The sequence below is a fragment of the Euprymna scolopes genome, chromosome 46, assembly GCF_053919585.1.
Source record: "Euprymna scolopes isolate OS-2025 chromosome 46, ASM5391958v1, whole genome shotgun sequence".
Lineage (NCBI taxonomy): Eukaryota > Metazoa > Mollusca > Cephalopoda > Sepiida > Sepiolidae > Euprymna > Euprymna scolopes.
In genome coordinates, this window is record NC_136527.1 from 81,421,168 (window position 1) to 81,441,310 (window position 20,143).

General features: G+C 36.7%; 1 long non-coding RNA gene across 1 annotated transcript; it reads right to left on the reverse strand.

Annotated features, from left to right (window-relative positions):
• Nucleotides 1–1,631: 1,631 nt before the first annotated feature.
• Nucleotides 1,632–18,980, reverse strand: LOC145271438 (uncharacterized). Its single transcript, XR_013865875.1, has 2 exons — nucleotides 18,669–18,980; nucleotides 1,632–6,577 (listed from the first exon to the last, which is right to left on the reverse strand). It is a non-coding gene; the product is annotated as an uncharacterized LOC145271438 (long non-coding RNA).
• Between the last annotated feature and the right edge of the window lie 1,163 nt (nucleotides 18,981–20,143).

Genomic DNA, 20,143 nt, shown 5'->3' on the forward strand with positions numbered 1-20,143 from the left:
TTCAATTTTTACCCTCTCAAAATGTCGCCCTCTGACATGATGGGCCACTCGTAAAATAGAGACATATTTTTCAAATTCCGATACCTTCAAAAATTCCGTTTTTTTTACATTTTTGATAAAAATTCCAAATTTTGTAAGCTTTTATTTATTTCTATTTATTTTTCCTATTCTCTATTTTTAACCTCTTAAAATGCCGCCTCCTGGTATGTTCTGCTCATAAAATAGCAACACATTATTCCGATTCCAATATTTTCAAAAGTTCCCCTTTTTAAAAAACATTTCGGTATAAAACTGAAGATATTTTGTTAGCGTTATTTATTTTTTCCACTTTCTATTTTTACCCTCTCAAAATGCCGCCTTTTGACTTGGGCTGCTTGTAAAACTGAAGATATTTTGTTAGCGTTATTTATTTTTTCCACTTTCTATTTTTACCCTCTCAAAATGCCGCCTTTTGACTTGGGCTGCTTGTAAAACTGAAGATATTTTGTTAGCGTTATTTATTTTTTCCACTTTCTATTTTTACCCTCTCAAAATGCCGCCTTTTGACTTGGGCTGCTTGTAAAATTGAAGATATTTTGTTAGCGTTATTTATTTTTTCCACTTTCTATTTTTACCCTCTCAAAATGCCGCCTTTTGACTTGGGCTGCTTGTAAAATTGAAGATATTTTGTTAGCGTTATTTATTTTTTCCACTTTCTATTTTTACCCTCTCAAAATGCCGCCTTTTGACTTGGGCTGCTTGTAAAATAGGGACACACTTTTCTTATTTCGATACCTCCAAAAGTTCCGACATTTTTTTACATTTTCGATAAAAAAATCCGATTTTTAATTAGCTTTTATATATTTTTCTATTTTCTATTTTTAACCTAAAGTTAAAGTCGCCCCTGACGTGTATCGCCAGGGAACCATTTTTTCTTATTTTACATTTTGGCATTAAATTTCAGATTTGTTAGCTTAAATTTATTTTATTTACTTTTTTACACTCTCTAAATGCTGTACCCTGGCACGTGCCGCTCGGGGCGGACTGTCCCCCCCTCCCCCGTGCTTCGCAACTGCTTTCCAGTATACGACAGACTGGCGAGGCGACGACATATCAACCCTGATGTGGCAAACACCGATGAACATCCAGCCGCGAATTGAGGACAATGAATACGATTAACAGATTCTACCACAGGAAGAAGTTAGATTTAGTCACGTTGCTGACCTGCGACCAGGATAGGTAAAAAATAAAATTAAAATAAATAAATTCACATAAAATTATAGCATTACTTTATATAAACACTTAATTAACTAACATAAAAATAATTAGTTATTAATAACTATTAAATGAAAATAAATAAATTAACATAAAATTATTGCATTGCTTTATATAAACACTTAAACTAATATAAAATAATTAATTATTAATAACTATTAAATTAAAATAAATAAACTAACTATTAAATTTAAATGAATAAATGAATAAAAAATTATATCATTACTTCATATAAACACTTAATAAACTAACATAAAATTATTTTTTTATTAATAACTATTAAATTTAAATGAATGAACAAAAAATTATAGCTTTATATAAACACTTAATAAACTAACATAAAAATAATTATTAAATTAAATGAATAAATGAACACAAAAAGATAAAATAATTTTATTACCCATCTGTTAACTTCATTTAACTGAAAACTTAATTGAAAAAATTAAGAAAACAAAGATTTCACAAAACAATTGAAACTTTTAATAGAACTGACAATGGTTTATTATAGCAGTCAGAGAAAGATCATGTGTTGTAATATATTGGTCTATATACATATATGCAACGTGCCTACATGTGTGTCATGTTGTATAGCATCTATGTAACCGTGTTTATGTAAATGTGTTTCTTGATGTATATATAATGTTTTTTTTTGTTTTGTTAATACATATCGTCAGTTGCTTTCTGTATGCGGGTATAAATACACATTAATACTGTTTATAACTGCAACAAATAACGCATGTAAGACCTTTCTTTTAACATGAGGAATTGACATTTTTGTGGCACATTAAACAAAAGAGAAACATACATTTCTCTTTGCTCCTCACTTTATAAATGCTTGCCTGCTGCAAGGGATACATTCTCCTTAAAATATATATATATATATGTGTTTGTGTGTGCGCGCGTGTGTAACGTGCATATATATATATATGTGTCATGTTGCATAGCGTCTATGTAACCATGTTCATGTAAATGTGTTTCTTGATGTATAATGTTTTCTTGTTTTGTTAGTACTCATCGTCGATTGTTTTCTGTATGCAGGTGTAAACACATATTCACAACCGCAACAAATAACGTGTGCAAGACAGTTCTTTAACATGATGAATTGACATTTTTGTGGCACATTAAACAAAAGAGAAACATACCTTTCTCTTTGCTCCTCACTTTATAAGTGCTGCAACGGATACATCTTTCTAAAAAAGAAAACACTCTCACACCAAGTTTTATTTTCATAAAGTTTTATTTTTAGTTGTAGTAAAGAAGTTTTATATTGTAGTAAGAGAGAATATTTGTCTGTATTTCTAAGGGAATATTCTCTCACTGTTCTGGTGATGAGTTTGTGTCGCCTGTAATTAGCCATGCTTGTGTAACCTACTTATCAATCAATTGATGATGAAAACTATATATATATGGAATCTATAGTTACTATGGAATGATAATAGATTCTTTAACCAGAAATATCGTATGCATTCTGTTGCTTGCATTTAGATTTGCTTTTGTTATATTGAGATATATTCAATATTTACTCCGTTGTGATTTAATGATATTGTGGTGTATCTAATTATTGGGTGGATCAAAGTAACCATGAGTGGGGCACGCTGTCAAATGACATCTGGTAATCGATCTATGCCATGCTCAGTTATTTCCCTCTTCCTGCAGTCTCCTAAGATGGTCTTGTCTTTGGTACCGAGGCACTTTCCTCTTCACCCTGTCTGATCTGTTTCAAGATAGGCCGCAAAAGATGGTCCAAGATAACGTCGGCTAACAAACCAGTGAAACGCTTGTAGGTAATTGTTAGACAGCATATTGGTCTGTACTTATTTTGGCGATGTGTCTCTTTTGTCTTAGGTATTATGGTGGTGTCCCACTCTGTCAGCTAGGGTAGTGCTGCTTCTTCACCTCTTAGCATCCTGCTGAAGCAATCACTGTAGTGGCGATGAAGTGCACTCAATTGTTTCAGCCAAAAGTTTTGAACATTGTCGATGCCATGTGCTTTGTAGTTGGATAATTGTGTCAGTTTTCTTGTTACTGTCCCAGGATTTATATGTTTAATTAATGTTGATTTTAGAACAACAATATCCGCACACACAACACAAGAATATAGCTTCTCTCCTTTTGTTTTATTTCAAATCAGTCAAATTTCTCAGAAATCAAGGGGCCCACACCCTTGGGTTAACACCTGACGTCTATCTGAATTGCATAAATATTCGAACGTTCCATTTCAGTTCTTTATCTCTAAAACACTGAGTTAGTAAAGAAATTGAGAACATAAGTTTCCTCTCCCCAATTAACCATTTTTATACGTTGTAGTATATCTTTCGTGTTGGTCTCTTGGTCTTACTGGATTCCAGAACAAGAATTGCACAAAGCTGATCAAGTAATAGTACGAAGCTGGATACTCCACCAGACTAGTATTCGTACTATTACTTGATCAGCTTTGTGCAATTCTTGTTCTGGAATCCAGTAAGTAATAGCACAAAGCTGGATAGTTCGTGCTATTACTTGAGGTAATATCACTTGGAGAAGGTGCCCCATTCCTCTTAAATGCTAATGTGGGTTAGCGATAGTAAGGAGATCTTATTTGGGCAGCAAATACAAAATGTGATTTTGTATATATAGAAAAAGTATCCTGACAAACCCCTGTTCAGAGAAACTTTAGACACGAAAATGTTACACAACAAACTATAGTGAAAACGAAAAAAAATATTGACATAAAAGAAAAAAGGATATTTGCAAATACAAATTACGCTATCATTACATTTTAATAATTAATCCCTTTTTTTTAATTTTTCTTAAACTTTTTCTTCTAGGGGATGAGACATCCAACAAGATGTCTGATATTTACCCCTACTTTAGTGAGTCCAACCAAGAGATCTTTTCAGGATTCTAGCCATCCCTTTCAGTGCAATCGTTTGCATTTCACTTGCACTTGGTTCACCGGGTATGCTTGCTATGTACTGTTTAAAGTTCTTTTTCATAAGCCCAGTTGCTCCTATGATGACTGGTATAATTGAAACGTCTTTTAATTTCCAATTTCGTTGATATTAATTTGCAAATAAAAATTACGCTATCATTACATTTTAATAATTAATCCCTTGTATGAGTTTTCATATGTCTCACTAAATTAGATTTTACAGAGCAAGAATAATCACACACTTGACAAGAATATGGCTTTTCTCCAGTGTGAGTTCTCATATGTTTCACTAACACTGATTTTTTAGAACAAGAATATCCACACACGTCACAAGGATATGGATTTTCTCCAGTGTGAGTTCTCATATGTTTCAGTAACGTTGATTTTTCAGAACAAGAATATCCACACACTTCACAAGAATGCCCACTATGAGTTCTCATATGTCTCACTAAGTTTGAGCTTTGAGAAAAAGAATATCCACACACTTCACAAGAATATGGCCTTTTCCCAGTGTGAGTTCTCATATGGTTCATTAACGTTGATTTTGTAGAAAAAGAATATCTACACACATGACAAGTATGTGGCTTTTCCCCAGAATGATTTCTCATATGGTTCACTAAACTCGATTTTTGAGAAGAAGAATATTCACACACTTGACAAAAATATGGCTTTTCCCCAGTGTGAGTTCTCATATGGTTCACTAACGTTGATTTATGAGAATAAGAACATCCACAAACTTCACAAGAATTTGGCTTTTCTCCAGAATGAGTTTTCATATGTTTCACTAAATTCGATTTTACAGAGCAAGAATATTCACACACTTTACAAGAATATGGCTTTTCTCCAGTATGAGTTCTCACATGATTCTCTAACGTTGATTTTTCAGAACAAGAATATCCACACACATCACAAGAATATGGCTTTTCCCCGGTGTGAGTTCTCACATGTCTCACTAACATTGATTTTGCAGAACAAGAATATCCACACACGTCACAAGAATGTAGTTTTTCCCCAGAATGAAATTTCATATGGCTCACTAAAGTCGATTTTTGGGAGCAAGAATACCCACACGCTTGACAAGAATATGGCTTTTCCCCAGTGTGAGTTCTAATATGGATCACGAAGGTTGATTTTGCAGAACAAGAATATCCACACACATCACAAGAATGTGGCTTTTCCCCAGTGTGAGTTCTCATATTGGTTACTAATGTTCATGATACATAAGAATGTCCAAACACTTTACAAAACTGTGGCTTTTTCCAGTGTGAGTTTCTATATGTTTTACTCAGTTGTATCTGGCAAAACGATTATATCCACACACACTCTTTTTTATTTCAATTATCTTATTATTTGTTCAAGCTGAGGATGCGAAACTATACAGACGACAAACATCTATTCATATATTTTAACTGAGATATTTTTTAAATGTTATTTTAAAAATTAAGCGTTTATAAGGTGTTACTTTTCTAAAAGATATTTTTAGAGTTATAGTTTCCGATATTAAAAAAATATGGATTTGTTAAAAGTCACATACTTTTCTGATTCCTAATATTTGAACATTACACACATTTTCACAAATATTTATATTATCTTCAAGTCGTGTTATGTTTTCACCAATGTTTAGCAAAATTCATTAAATAGTATTGTCCAGAATAATAAATTTTCTCACAGATGTTGCTGTAGTGTTCCAAATAAAGTCTGTTTAAAGATCATGATCCTCCATTAAAATTAAAATAGGGTTCAATCAGAAACATCTGTAAAAAAATAATGAAGTTCAATATTTTTAATATTTGCATTCATATATTAGTATTCCATTTGTTTATTGTGGTCAATATTATTAGACTGAATCCACAACATCATGATTTATTTCATCTTAATTCATATAAAATACATTTGACACATTCAAAAAAGTTATTATCTAGTTTAAATATTATTTAATTTGTTATGATTTTCATCATAGTGAGAAGCGATATATTTATATATATACAATACTACAATATATCTATACATGTATCTAATGTAACAATGAAAGTAAATTACCATATGGGCATCAAAAAAGTATTGCATACACGTTTTTGCTTTCTTCAAGCATGTACATATAATTTATCTATAAAGTTATCAAAAATATTTCATTTACCTTTTTACAGACGATGCAAATGCTGGCCAGCAAGGGAGGTGAGAAAGCGGCCAAAGAAGGCACTCCACAGGTCATGACACCAGAACAGCAGCCCAAGATTCGTTCCAGAGATTCTGCTCCCTATTAGGACGACTTCCTAAATAAGGGAGCCAATCCCAAAAGGGATATGGATCCAGTGAACATTAAATGTGAACCACTTTCGATAGCACCTCAGGATCCTATACCCCAGCAAGATATTATAACCAATGCTCCTGCTCCCCAGAAGGGCGACTCCCCTATTGAGGAAAAAAGAGAAGGGAAAGGTGGAGGATGCAACATTTTCTTAACTGAAAATTGTCAAATACATAAGCAAACAATAAAAACGAATGAAGATGATGCAATGTAACGAGATAACAGTGAATACAAGATCAACGATAACACTGCGAAGAAGTGAGGACCCAGAATATGATACTGACTTATCACAAATTAACTGAACAGCTAAATACTGATGAGCACTAGATACACAAGTTATATGAATCGCACTTATGTTTGGCACACTTTCATCATAGTTTGCCTACAGGGGACACATCTCTCAACCGGTATATATATATATATATATATATATATATATATGTGTGTGTGTGTGTGTGTGTGTGTGTGTGCGTGTGTGTGTGTGTATTAAATTGTGATTCAATGAATTTCAAAAAACTCTCATTGAAATGAAATGAAGTGGTTGAGTTTCATATCAAAGAATTTTTATTATTCTAAGCAAAACAAAGAATGCTTTAGAAAATTAATCTCCTTAACCTATAGGGTTTCGATGTCTACCATCTTATCAGAGGAGAGAAAATATTATCAAATACTTATAAAGGTATGAACCCTATTTGCTAAAGTCAGTGAGACATGGAAAGTCAAAGTCAAAATAATAAATTTATCAGAAGTCCTGTAGCAGGAGGATTTGCAGAAAAAAGATATGAAAGTTTTTTTAGATCCAGCTTGCTTGCTAAAATCCATGTTATGCGTTCTTTACATCCGTTTGGTAATAAGGTTATATTATAAGGGTATATATAAGCTTGATAGAGTTCAAAATAGACTTCGTAGCCTCGTAGGAGACGTCCTTTTCTCTTCCTTGCAACCTCTATCTCACAGAAGAGATGTTGCGAGTTTGTCTCTGATGTATCGTTATTTTCATGGAAAGTGTTCGACTGAGCTTCAATCTATGGTCCCCCCTCGCCAAACTTTCACAAGAAACATTCGTCTAGCTGTAAACACTATCAATAATTCCACCCACTCTTTATCTGTGCCTAAACCTAAACATAGATTCCATGAACAAAGCTTCTTTCTTAGAACTGCACGCCTGTGGAATTGTCTTCCGTTTTCCTGCTTTCCGGCTGACTACAATATGGTTGTCTTCAAGTCTAACGTAAATAAGTTCTTGATGAGTCGTTCCATATAAGTTATCAAATTTACCAAATTTTCATTACTAATGATTACTATATTGTCCAATTTCTACTGTACACTCTTAACCCTTATCCTTGAGTTGCCTCTTGGCTTTGATAATGTGGTGATGCCTATGTAAAAAAAGGTTTAAGTTACATATTGGGAAATCCGCATAGCTGTGTAGATATCCGAATCGCCCCCTTCTACTAACCAGAAAAGGAGTAAAGTTTGTTTTACGGGTCTAAGGGAGGTAATTGGTCTAACTTAATTTATTAAAAAAAAATATAATAATAATTGTAATCTATTTTTACTAATAAGTAATTTTTAATGATTTAAGGTGGTTTATATTTATTAGATTTAAACCAACGTTTATGACTACATGTCAGAAGCTCCTGTCTTGAATTTAATAGTTTGGTTGTACTTTTTATATCTTCGTATTTTAAAATTTTTAGGGTCTCTTTTGTACATAGTGCACAAAATTTATCTCCTGGTTTATATGATTTGCAAGTCTCAATTATTTGCTATTTTAAGTTGAAAGAAATATTGCTGTTTTTTAGTTGCCAAATATAGTTGGATAGAGTAGTTTGGTTTGATAGAGAGTTATTTTTAAAAGAATGTTTGTGCGTTGAAATTCTATGTTTTATTAGGCCAGATGTGGAACCAATATATATTACCTCTTGATTGTTGTGATTATTTTCCGTTAGGTCTATTGTTGGATTATTATGTGGTGGGTTGATTAGTAATTGATCGGTAGATTGATTTAAGTTGGTGTTATTATTTAATCTGGTAGTTGAGTTATGGCTGTTAATAGGTTCTTGTAGATTTGGAGTTTTTGATACTGTGCAGCTTAGTGACACACAATATGGTTTCCGCTCTGCAAGATCTACCGCAGATGTGCTGACGGTTATATCCCACAGGATTAGTGAATCTCTTGACAAAGGGTTCCTTTCTAGGGGAATTGCTCTCGACATATCAAAGGCCTTCGACAAGGTATGGCATAAGGGTCTACTTCACAAGATTTCCAGCTACGGTATAACTGGAAATGTTTTCTCAATCATTAAATCATTTCTCTCCGATAGGCTCATAAGAGTAGTGGTAGATGGACAAAAATCGGAGGCCTGCAATATAAATGCTGAAGTCCCTCAGGCGTAAATCCTGGGCCCAACTCTCTTCCTGATCTACATCAATGACCTCCCTAAACACATACTTAAATCATTCGTTGACATCTATGCTGATGACACGACCATCTACGGCAACACATCAAAGGCTGTAAATGACAAAGTTCTCTCTGATTCTCTCTCCTCTGATCTCGAGCGCGTGGTTCAGTGGGGGAAGATGTGGCTGGTTACCTTTAATGCATCCAAAACGAAACTGCTATCCTTACATCATCAACGCTCTGATCCCCAGCTGGCATCAATTGTGATGGATGGCTCTCGTCTGGGTGAGGCCCCGTGTTTTGACAAGCTTCTGGGTTTGACCTTTACTCCTGATTTGAAATGGAACACGTACATCAAGTCTGTTGCCAAGGTCGCTGGAAAGATGGTGGGATCCTTCTACCGCTCCAGAAGATATCTCACTACTGATGCAATTCTCTATCTATATAAAAGCCAAGTACGTCCGAGGATGGAATACTGTTGCTATATCTGGGCAGGAGCTGCTAAAAACAGCCTATCCTGCCTTGACAGAGTACAAAATAGACTTCGTGGCTTAGTGGGGGATGCCCTTTTCTCTACCCTGCAACCTCTCTCCCACAGAAGAGACGTTGCGAGCCTGTCCTTGTTTAATCGTTATTTCCATGGCAGATGCTCATCTGAATTCCAATCTCTGGTCCCCCCTCGCCAATCTTTCACGAAAAACACCCGTCTAGCTGAATCCACTGTGAGAAATTTCCCCTACTCTATATCTGTGCCTAAATCAAAACGCAGATTCCATGAACAAAGCTTCTTTCTTAGAACTGCACGCCTGTGGAACTCTGTTCCGTCTGCCTGCTTCCCTCCGGACTACAACTTGGATGTCTTCAAGTCCAATGTTAACAAATTCCTAATGAACCGCCCCCTTAAGTAAACATTTCAGCAAATCTCCTCACTAACGTAATGTACTTGCAATAACCCTTATCCCTGAGTGGCTTCCGGGCCTTGATAAGTGGTGATCACTGTGTAAAAAAAAAAAAAAAAGCTATAGATAACATTTTTAATTGTTCTAATCTCCTTTAAATATATATATATATATATATATATATATATATATAACATATAGGTAAAAGATAAATAACAACGAAAAATGGTGGATTACATAATTCACTTTTTTCCAGTGACCCCTTTTTAGACAAAGTTTTTTTTTCTCATGACGAAAGGGTTAGGATTAAGACGATTATGCACATCAGTTGTCAGTGTTGTTACATTGAGACACTTCTGATATGTTGCTAACAATTTTACATATCGTTTATTACATGCAGACTATGATGATATGACGTCATCATATTATTACCTCCAGACTATGATGATATGACGTCATCATATTATCAGTGGAATATTAATTGTTCAGAGAAAAGCTATGTATCATGGATGATTTATTTAATGTGCAAACAATTTGTAACACGTCATCTGCAAAATCGACTGGCCCTTAAAATAAGGTGAGTTGTAATGATGGAAAGATAGCTGGCGATTGGTATTTTGTGGAGTTAATCTGTCTGATCCATCAACCCTAATCTGACAAAAAACAGTTTCGACAACTCGGTCTTTTGTGCCTCATTAGCAGTATCAGAATTTTCAGCCGCGTCGCCATTTTGAATAGACACCTATCTGTCTATCAGATTATAACAATATGAAAACGTAATTTAAACCCGTAAATTTTATTTCAATAAAACGAGCAAAGACCAAATTTTAATATCATAAAAGCTTTAATAGAGAAATAAACAATTTTATTTATTTTTCCTGGGATTTCTTCACTTAACATTACACGGAATGTCGAACAATAACATTACTTGAATCTTACAATAAATATTTAACTGGCAAAATATATAACTTACCTGGTTAATGAGTAAGATATGCTTTCTTTTAATCTTCCTGTATGAGAATTTATTCATATTTATGTATTATAATCCATGTATTTTTTGAAATGGAAGGATTTTTCCAACACATATCGCGACAACGCGTGTCTTTCAAGAAAGTGTAAAGACACCGGATGTTAAGATTATCACTTTGTTATCTACGGAAGCCTATAAGTGTAAAAAAACACTAATTCAGAAACATTAGTAATCTCTATATGGGATTATATTCCTTCAAATTTTCCACTTTTAAAGGTTTTCGGGGGCGCTGAAAACGGAAATAACCATTTATATATACGGCAAACGAAACTAGTAGTTTCCAAGATAAAAAATTTTACAAATGGTCACAAAGTGGGGGGGGGTAACTTTTCTATAGTGATGTGACGTCAAATGGGCACCCACTTTATGGCCACATTGCAATGAACAGATTTGGCCGTAATTTTAAAGGAATTTTCGAGGGTGGCTTCATATTGACCCTATATGAATAAAGGGAGAAAACATCGTCGTTTTGTCTTTTTTTTTATATCGAAAAAAAGGAAACCAGGAATTAAATATAAAAATATACACTGACCGAAAAATATTGACTGGAAAATTCTAAACAAAAATTAAGCTTCCACGTAAAAAAAAACAAAAAAAAACACGTGGTTATCGAAAAAAGAAGGATTTACATTTTGGACTTTACCGGCAAATTTACAGATAAGTGATATTTTTTTTGTTGTTTTAAATTTGAGTATTTTATTTATTGATGTTTTATCTTCAATTTGTGATATATAAAACGTGTCAACCAAAATTAATTATTAAAATTCTCATAGACATTTAAAAATGTGGGGGGGGGAATTTATAAAACAACGTTTGTCTAAAATATTATATTCAGTTTATCGGAAAGAGCATAAAATTTTACATTCACCATGAAAAAAACGTAACAATTGAACGAATAGGAAAATTTTGATAGATTTTTAAAGTTTAAAAATTGAAAAATATTCATCTCATAAAAATCAATTGATTTCACTACGTAACAAAATGGCTCCCTGAGCGCACGCACGCACGCACTTTGTAAACACTGTTTTTTAAACAATGAAAAATAATATTTCTATTATTTTTTAAACAACTTAAATAGTTTATTTTGGAAGCATATTCTATAAAGAAAATAAATAACCCACTTTAGAAAGAGAAATTACGAGTTTTCTATATTTTATTCGCAGTTTTCTGTTAGGGGTGTCAAAAATTCCCCCCAAATTCTGATATGTGGAAAAAAAACTATTTAGAGGGTAAAGTAGATTACCCGGTGATAGCGTAAGCTCCGAGGGGTTGCAAAGGATGCCCTATGCGACCCCCCCCTACTGGGTCGAGTAACAAGTTTTGTAGTACGGCGAGCAGCGAGTAACTAATTTGTGCCAACCGTTCACCAGTAAGTCGTTAACAGGACTGGTACTAGTCAGAGACACAATTCTTTTATAACAGAAGAATAGTGCCTCCCCCTACTCCTCCAAGTCTATAAGAGACTCGTTCTCTCAACCACTCAGATTAGAATTCCGCCCTCGAGGCCGGCGCCACCAAGTAAGCAATCTCCTTTTTTATTTTTATTTTTATTTTTATTTTCTCACACACTCCCGACAAAAACGAGAAAAAAAAACAAAAGGTAGAAGAGAGAAAAGAAAAAGAAAAAGTTACATAAAAATGACAGACCACCAAAATACTTAATCAAAAAACAACTGTTAGTACAATATAGCAGTAGTCGATCAGTCCAGATATCAATCAAGCAGGCAGCAGGCTAGGTCTACCCCGTCGTTTTTTAAGGGGCGTACATTCTGGGCAATACCACTTTTGCCTGTTGGGAGGTTCTGAGTCGATACCGACACATCGGAAATGGTACCAATCGTTGCACGAGTCACACCCGATCATATTCTGATTCTGCTGCGGAGAGCTGCACAGGGGACACAACCAGACCTGCTCTTCAACACTAGGGGGTGAATCCAACGTCTCCCCTCCCTCTGCAACAGGAGGTCCTTCAGGAGTCCTAGAAAGCTCTAAGGGGTACAGATGTTTCAGGGAATGTACTTCCTCCAAGCCCTCCCCTTTTTGTACACGTGCTGCTCTAACGACACCATCATGGCCTGGAATCAGTTCAGTAATAGTTCCTAAGACCCAAAACGGTCTGGGTTTCAAAGGACTCTTAATCAGCACAACATCATCCTTCTGGAGGCGGGTTCTTGTACTGAGTCGGGATCGACCAGGAATCTTCCTTCCCAGCTCTAGCAGGTACTCCTCATACCATAGTTTGTGGAAATCTGTCAGACATTGGTCCCTAAGTTCCAAGGTTTGAATTAGCCTTTCCCTGCTGGGAGGCAACAAGGTTGTTCTATCCTCTCTATCCAGTCGTATCAATAGCCCGGGGCTCTGATTGGGCTTAAGGAACATATTAGGGGTAATTGGAGTAGCATTTTTGTCGGCTGACACCTGGTAAGTAAGAGGCCGGTTATTAACAGACCTCTGAATATCCGATAACACTGTCAGAAGGGTAAAGTAATCCAATCTACCCCTGCCAAGAATCTTAAATAGGCAATTCTTCATGGTCTTGATACATCGCTCCCATGTTCCTCCATACCAAGGAGAGAACAAGGGAATGGTTTTAAGTTTTAACTTACAAGGACCGTATTTTCTTTGATAGTCCGTAAAAAGAGAGAGACGATCGAAAATCTTTCCACTTCCTATAAACGTTTTCGCGTTGTCACTATAAAGGGTTTCGGGAACGCCATATCGGTTAGTAAATCGAACCAGTGCCTGGAAGAAAGAGGGTACGCTCATGTTGGGAACTACTTCAATGTGTATTGCTCTGATATTCAAACAAGTGAACAGGAGCAAGTACATTTTCATATCTCGTTTCCCGTCACTCACCCAAAGATGGCCAGTAAAATCAATCCCAGTGGGTTGATAGGGGACTCTGAAATCGGTACGGTGCGACGGCAGGGCAGCAGCAGCATTCGGCGTCACTGGCGTTGAATTATAACGTTTACATCTGGCACAAACAGCCAGTACCTTATTCACAGCTTGTCGACCCTGCGGGACCCAATAACCGCTTCGCCTCAACTCTGCTAGAGTTGACCCAGTTCCAAGGTGGCAACACCTTTCATGACAATCTAAAATGATGAGTCTGGTAACAGGATGATGTTTCCCTATCAGAATTGGGTTTTTAACTTCATAACCAAAGTGGGAAGATTGGTTGATTCTTCCCCGAGATCGAATCAAACCGTGAGGGTCCAGAAAAAGATCCAGAGCATGAACCCTAACTGGCATGGGTTTACCACTCGGCTCCTTTAGGTACTCCACTTCCACGGGAAATTCTTGCCGTTGCACTGTCTTCATAAGGTAGATCGCTGCCTTAGAGTTGTAGTCCCATTGTCGATTAAATCGGATGGCTAGGAACTTAAACACCAAGGCAGTAACAGTCAGTAAACCAGAGAATGAGGAAAACCTCTGAAAAGGTATGGCCGAAGTGTACTCTTGATCATGGATCAAAGAACAATTTGCTGAACTGCGGGTCATTCGCTGGCATATCTCACTCAAACAGGGCATATCCTGTCCTGGCCATTGAGATATTCCTTCGCATAGCCAGGAAGGGCCTGAACACCAAAATTCCATCTTGGATTGGAACTTTCTCAATGTTAATCCTCTTGTTAACAAATCCGCCGGGTTGAGTGTACTATCAACATATCTGAAGAGAGTCTTCAAGCCATAGCGAGACTCCAACTCCACTTTCATCTGCAGAATGTCTTTAAGTCTATTTTTTGCAAAAACATTTTTGCTAGCCATGTTTTGAGATAAAATCCAGGACAAGACCACCTGTGCATCCGTGGCTATACACAAATTCTCGGGAACAAATCCTTCACAATTGTCCAGGATTGTGGGGAGACACTTGAAGGCGAGGAAAACGGCCATTAGTTCCAACACAGGCAAAGTCTTGTCCTTCATAGGTGCCACCTTAGCTTTCACAAATAATAAGGATGACCGACCATTTTGTACGATATACACGGCAAACCCATATGCTTCCTTGGACGTGTCACAAAACAGGTACATATCTCCAGGCAGCCCTGCCATAAGCGCCTTGCGCAAAAAACGGAAATCACTCAACCCTGAAAGGTCCCTGGCTAGCTCTCTCCAATCGCTCAAGATCGCTGGCTGAAGTGGATCATCCCAACCTGCACCATTCTTCCACATGGACCTGATTAGCACTCTACTGCAGATAGTAACCGGGAGACATAAGGACAACGGATCGAAGACCTTAGCTGACTCTGAAAGAACACCTCTCTTAGTTGTCACGTCAGGATTGCACTTTACCGGAGCGACATACAACTCCTCCGAATGTGGGGAGTATCGGTAGCCCAGTACTCTCTCCCACTCCTCTTCATGGATACTTAGAGTACCATCCTCCTTCATCCTATTGCGGAGCGCCTGACTGTTTGAGTTGCATGACTGGATAATAAAGCCCCCTTCTAGCAAACGCTCTCTAACAAGGGAATACAATGTAGTAAGCTCACTCGCGTCTGCCACGGATGCCACAAGGTTATCCACATAAAACCGGTCCTCCATCATTCTGCGGCAAGCATCTTGAGGGTATTTTGCCGCATGCAATTTTAAGATGCACCCCAACACAAATGGGCTGGAAGTAAACCCGAATATCAAGGTGGTATAGCGGAAGCAGCGCAAACAATTTCCTTGTTTAAGAAAAAAGCAAAACCGGTTCCTATCCGCCTCCAGCTTAAGCCGAATCATTAGGAAGGCTCGGCGAATGTCTGCTAGTAGCACATAATTGTTGGCTCTAAAGGCCAGCAACAACTTTAAGATGTCCCCTGTTAAGTTAACGCCAGAATATGCTGCTTCGTTCAGCGATAATCCATCTCCTGTCTTCAAACTACAGTTGAACACTGGTCTTATCCTGGTAGTTGCCGTAGGGTCCGACTTGAAAACTGGTCTATGTGGTATCCACACATATTTGTCGAACTCCTGAGGGGAGACAAAAATCTCTTCAATTATACCGTCCTCCTGTTGCTGACGAAACACCTCCAAATATTCATCATATATTTTTCTTTTAGTCAAGTTTGCTGCTACCCGGTCTAAAACATGCAAGGAAGTTGCATGATTAGAGGGGACTCTGGCTAATCTATCATGATGCCAGGGGAGCTCCACATAATAGCTTCCATCCCGAAGCTCTACCGTTTCCTCAAATCGCTTCATCTGAACTTTATCGTAATCAGAAAAGTCCTCCTGACTGGGAAGCCCCAGAGATTCCAACGTAAACATTTTTTCTAGTCCTCTTTGTACCATACTGTCAGGAAAGCACTCCGCCATGGGATCCAGGTATGTTGATTGTGTTTCAAGGACAAAACATAAATGTGATGAATCGACCTGGGGGGTATGTTCCATTACCGAATCAAACGAGAGGTGAGTAACCTCAGAGAGGGGCTTATCTTCCAAGAAAAAAGAGTCCACTGCTCCAAACGGGACCAATCCAGGCGGGGTTGCAAAGGCCCATCCATTCAAACACGGGATCAGCTTTAATGAGTCCAGGTGTTCAATCAGGTCTAACCCAATTATTCCCTTGATCGGTATTAAATCCTTTCCGGTCTCAAACTGGCCGGCCAAAGCATATTTTGCATCCTGAAAGACACGCAATAGAGATTCCAGGTTGGCCACTCGAACCGACAAGTCCATACCATCGGCTACCAAGACAGGAGATGTCACAGTCCTTCCAGAACCCAAGTCAACTCCCAGGACTACCTCTGTGAACCCACGCTGACACTCACCTAGAAAGGTAGACAATCTCAGCTGACAATTGACACCAAGGGTTTCGATTGGGCACAAAGTTCTCAGTACATCTGCCGCCAGATATGTCCGCCCGCTACCCGTGTCCAGTAGGCAATTCACTGACACTGTCTTTGGTCCACAAGAGAATGTAACTGAGAGAATGGGTGGCAACGTGCGGGAATACCCGGTTGAAGTTGCATTGTTCACATCCACATGAAAAGAAGGAGTAATAGCGTTCCCCCTACCAAACTTTTGAGACGTATTCTGTCTTACTGTTGATGTAAATGCAGTGGAGACACCGCCCTTAATCTGCAATCTCTTTATTGCTTCTCCAGTTAGCCTCAATATGGAGGACAAAGGTGGCACCCGTCTATTTGTTAGCGCTATTATATCGCCTTTCAGTTCGAGAGGAAATTTCCTAAACAGAATCTTAGCCATCAGTCTGGCTCCGCCAGAATCGTCCACAGAAAAGTCACACGAAAAGGAATTCCCCAGCTCTTCCAACAGCGATGCCGTCCTGGAAACGAAGTCCCCCAGCTCAAAAAGGGCTCCACCTTTCTTTGGTACATAGTTCAGAATATCCTGGAATATTTGGTCAATGATTTCATCCAGGTCCAGATACTCCCTCTTCAGTATAGCCATGGCTTGCTGGTAATTGGTGTCAGTGCAACTCAGGTGATTTACCAGCCTCAAGGCTCTGTCTGAGAGTGAACACTTCAAGAAGTTCAACCTCTCGGCATCATTGGCCATGCCGATCACGCAGTTCTCAAACCTAGTCAAGAAGTTTCTGAAACTCATGCGGTCGGACTCCATTTCCTGTCCGCTAAATGTAGGCCCTGTGATCTGTATACGTGGGGGTTTAACAATGAAGGAAGAACCTCTCCCGGTAGTTGCAGAAGCCCTTGAGAACTCAAAGGCAGATTCCGAGTAAGGGCTGGGCTCTGGCTGTCGGTATGCTTGATCCAAATCGCCCAAGTCTTCATAATAATCCTTTAGTTGAGGCAGCCAAGCACCCTCAATCTCGGCAGGTGTACTCTCATCAAAGGAGCCTAACTCCAGCTGTGTGATACAAGTCTCTAACTCGACAATGAATTGTCGAATCTCCGTCCTTAAGAATGAGTATGCCGATGGCCTAACTCCATCACGACACATCTTCAGTCGTCCCTGAATCTTCTGAGTCAATGACTCCCTTCTGCGTAGGAGCTGCTCTTTCGTGACGTTCATGACAGTAGTTAACTGACGAAAGAGTAAGCAGCAAAACCTTTGCAAGATGTGGAAAAAAAACTATTTAGAGGGTAAAGTAGATTACCCGGTGATAGCGTAAGCTCCGAGGGGTTGCAAAGGATGCCCTATGCGACCCCCCCCTACTGGGTCGAGTAACAAGTTTTGTAGTACGGCGAGCAGCGAGTAACTAATTTGTGCCAACCGTTCACCAGTAAGTCGTTAACAGGACTGGTGCTAGTCAGAGACACAATTCTTTTATAACAGAAGAATAGTGCCTCCCCCTACTCCTCCAAGTCTATAAGAGACTCGTTCTCTCAACCACTCAGATTAGAATTCCGCCCTCGAGGCCGGCGCCACCAAGTAAGCAATCTCCTTTTTTTATTTTTATTTTTATTTTCTCACAGATACTGCTAGACTGCCTCATCAACATTTGTTTAGGCGTTGTATCAAGACTGGTTTTGTATTTTTTAAAGATAGAGTCGATAGATCGATTTTTAAAAATATGTTGTTTTAAGCAAAAACATTATTACACACTTAACTGTAATCTCGAAAATATTTGAAAAAAATTACGAAATTCATCAAGAAGTAAGTTTTTTTTATAGGTAGAAGTAATTTTTTCCGAAAATTGGGTAAAATTGCATTTTTATTAGACGTTAAAGAGTAGACAATGAAGATTTAACACACTCGGAAAGCAAATTAAACCAATCTTTGTAGTGATGGACTTTTTTTTTTTTTTTTTTTTTTTTTACTAAAAATACAAAAGCAGTTGTTCAACTCAATGAGTTTGCAACAAAAATAAATGTTTAATGTTTAAAATCATTTTAAAAGTTATTGAATTTTTAAATTGTTAAAAAGTAAAAGAAAATAAAACTTACCTTTCTTTCCAGGAATTCAATAAATAATAAAATATCGGGATGAGTTCGTTTTTTTTTTTTTGTTTTTTTTTTGTGTTCAAAACAGAAAATTTGTTTTGTTTGTTAAGATTTCTTTAGTAAATTGATTCAACTTTTGTTTTGTGTGTTTAATTCATTAAGAAATAAAATATATGAAAATATAAAAGAATCAAAATTAAAAGATGAAAAACACGATTTAAACGTGAAATTATTTAAAGAGAAAATCCTCTCCTTAAATGAACAATGAATTGAAAGAACAAAGGATTTAGGTCATCATGAGACGGTGTAATCATTATTTTGTTCCTCATGTAAAAATGTCCGTTTATTAGTTAAGTGTGTCGAATTGTTTTTCTATCAAGTTGAGATTATTTTGTCAATACTTAAGGTTTATTTCGATTTATTTTGTAAAATTCAGTTTCTATTAGAAAAAAAAGTCTTCTTACTCATGTAGCAAGAAACTGAATTTAATAGTAAGAACAAAACAATTTAAATGAAAATATTTTGAACAGTAAGAACAAAATAATTTAAATGAAAATATAACATATTAACTTATAATAAAATTACATCGTGTTAAATGGGGGGGGGTAAGTCTGTGGTGAATTTCGGAGGTGCCTAGAAATCATAAGGGAAGTTGAACTGAATGTTGTTTGATAACAATAAGTTGCAATTTTCATAATGTAATCATGTGATTATACTTTAATTTCGGCAGTCTTGCAGTTAAGCCCGGCAAAGTTGAAAGTTCGACAACTCTAGAAGTGTCCAGTAGTTACACCGTCAAATCATTTATTTATTAAATAAAATATTTAAAACAAAAATATTTGAAAAATATTTGAAAACATTAATAATTCGTAATATCGTGATAAAACTTTAATAATTCGTAATATCGTGATTCATTCAACGGTTTTTACCCTCAAATTAAATTTTTAAAAATATTAAATATCTTTTTAAAAAACCGTGAAACTTGGTTGTGTGTAATAAAAGAAAATAAAATTTTTAATGATTGTTAAAATATTTTTTTAAAATATTAAGTAAATATTAATTAAATATTTTTATGTTTTATGTTTGAAAAATTTTAATAATTCGTAATATCGTGATTTAACGCTTTAAACACTGATGTGACCCCTTGTAGAGTTGTCGAACTTTACTGGGCTTAACTGCAAGACTGTCTTAATATCTTGTTTCAAATCTAATTTAGTTGATTTCATGATTTTGCTGTTTGTGTAATTCCTTCCTTTTATTTGAGTTGTTTATATGAAATGCTCAATTTTGTAATATTTTATGTGACGATTGTTTGGATTATTCGGAATTTGTGCTTCAGGGTTGCACTTGCTAACACCACTGCGTTTATATTTGCCCTCTCTCGGCCCCACAGCAGCGGAGTTACTATCTTTAAGAGCATATCTGAGAAAATAGACCACATACTGTCTGCACATCCCTCGGTTAACATCCACATCTGT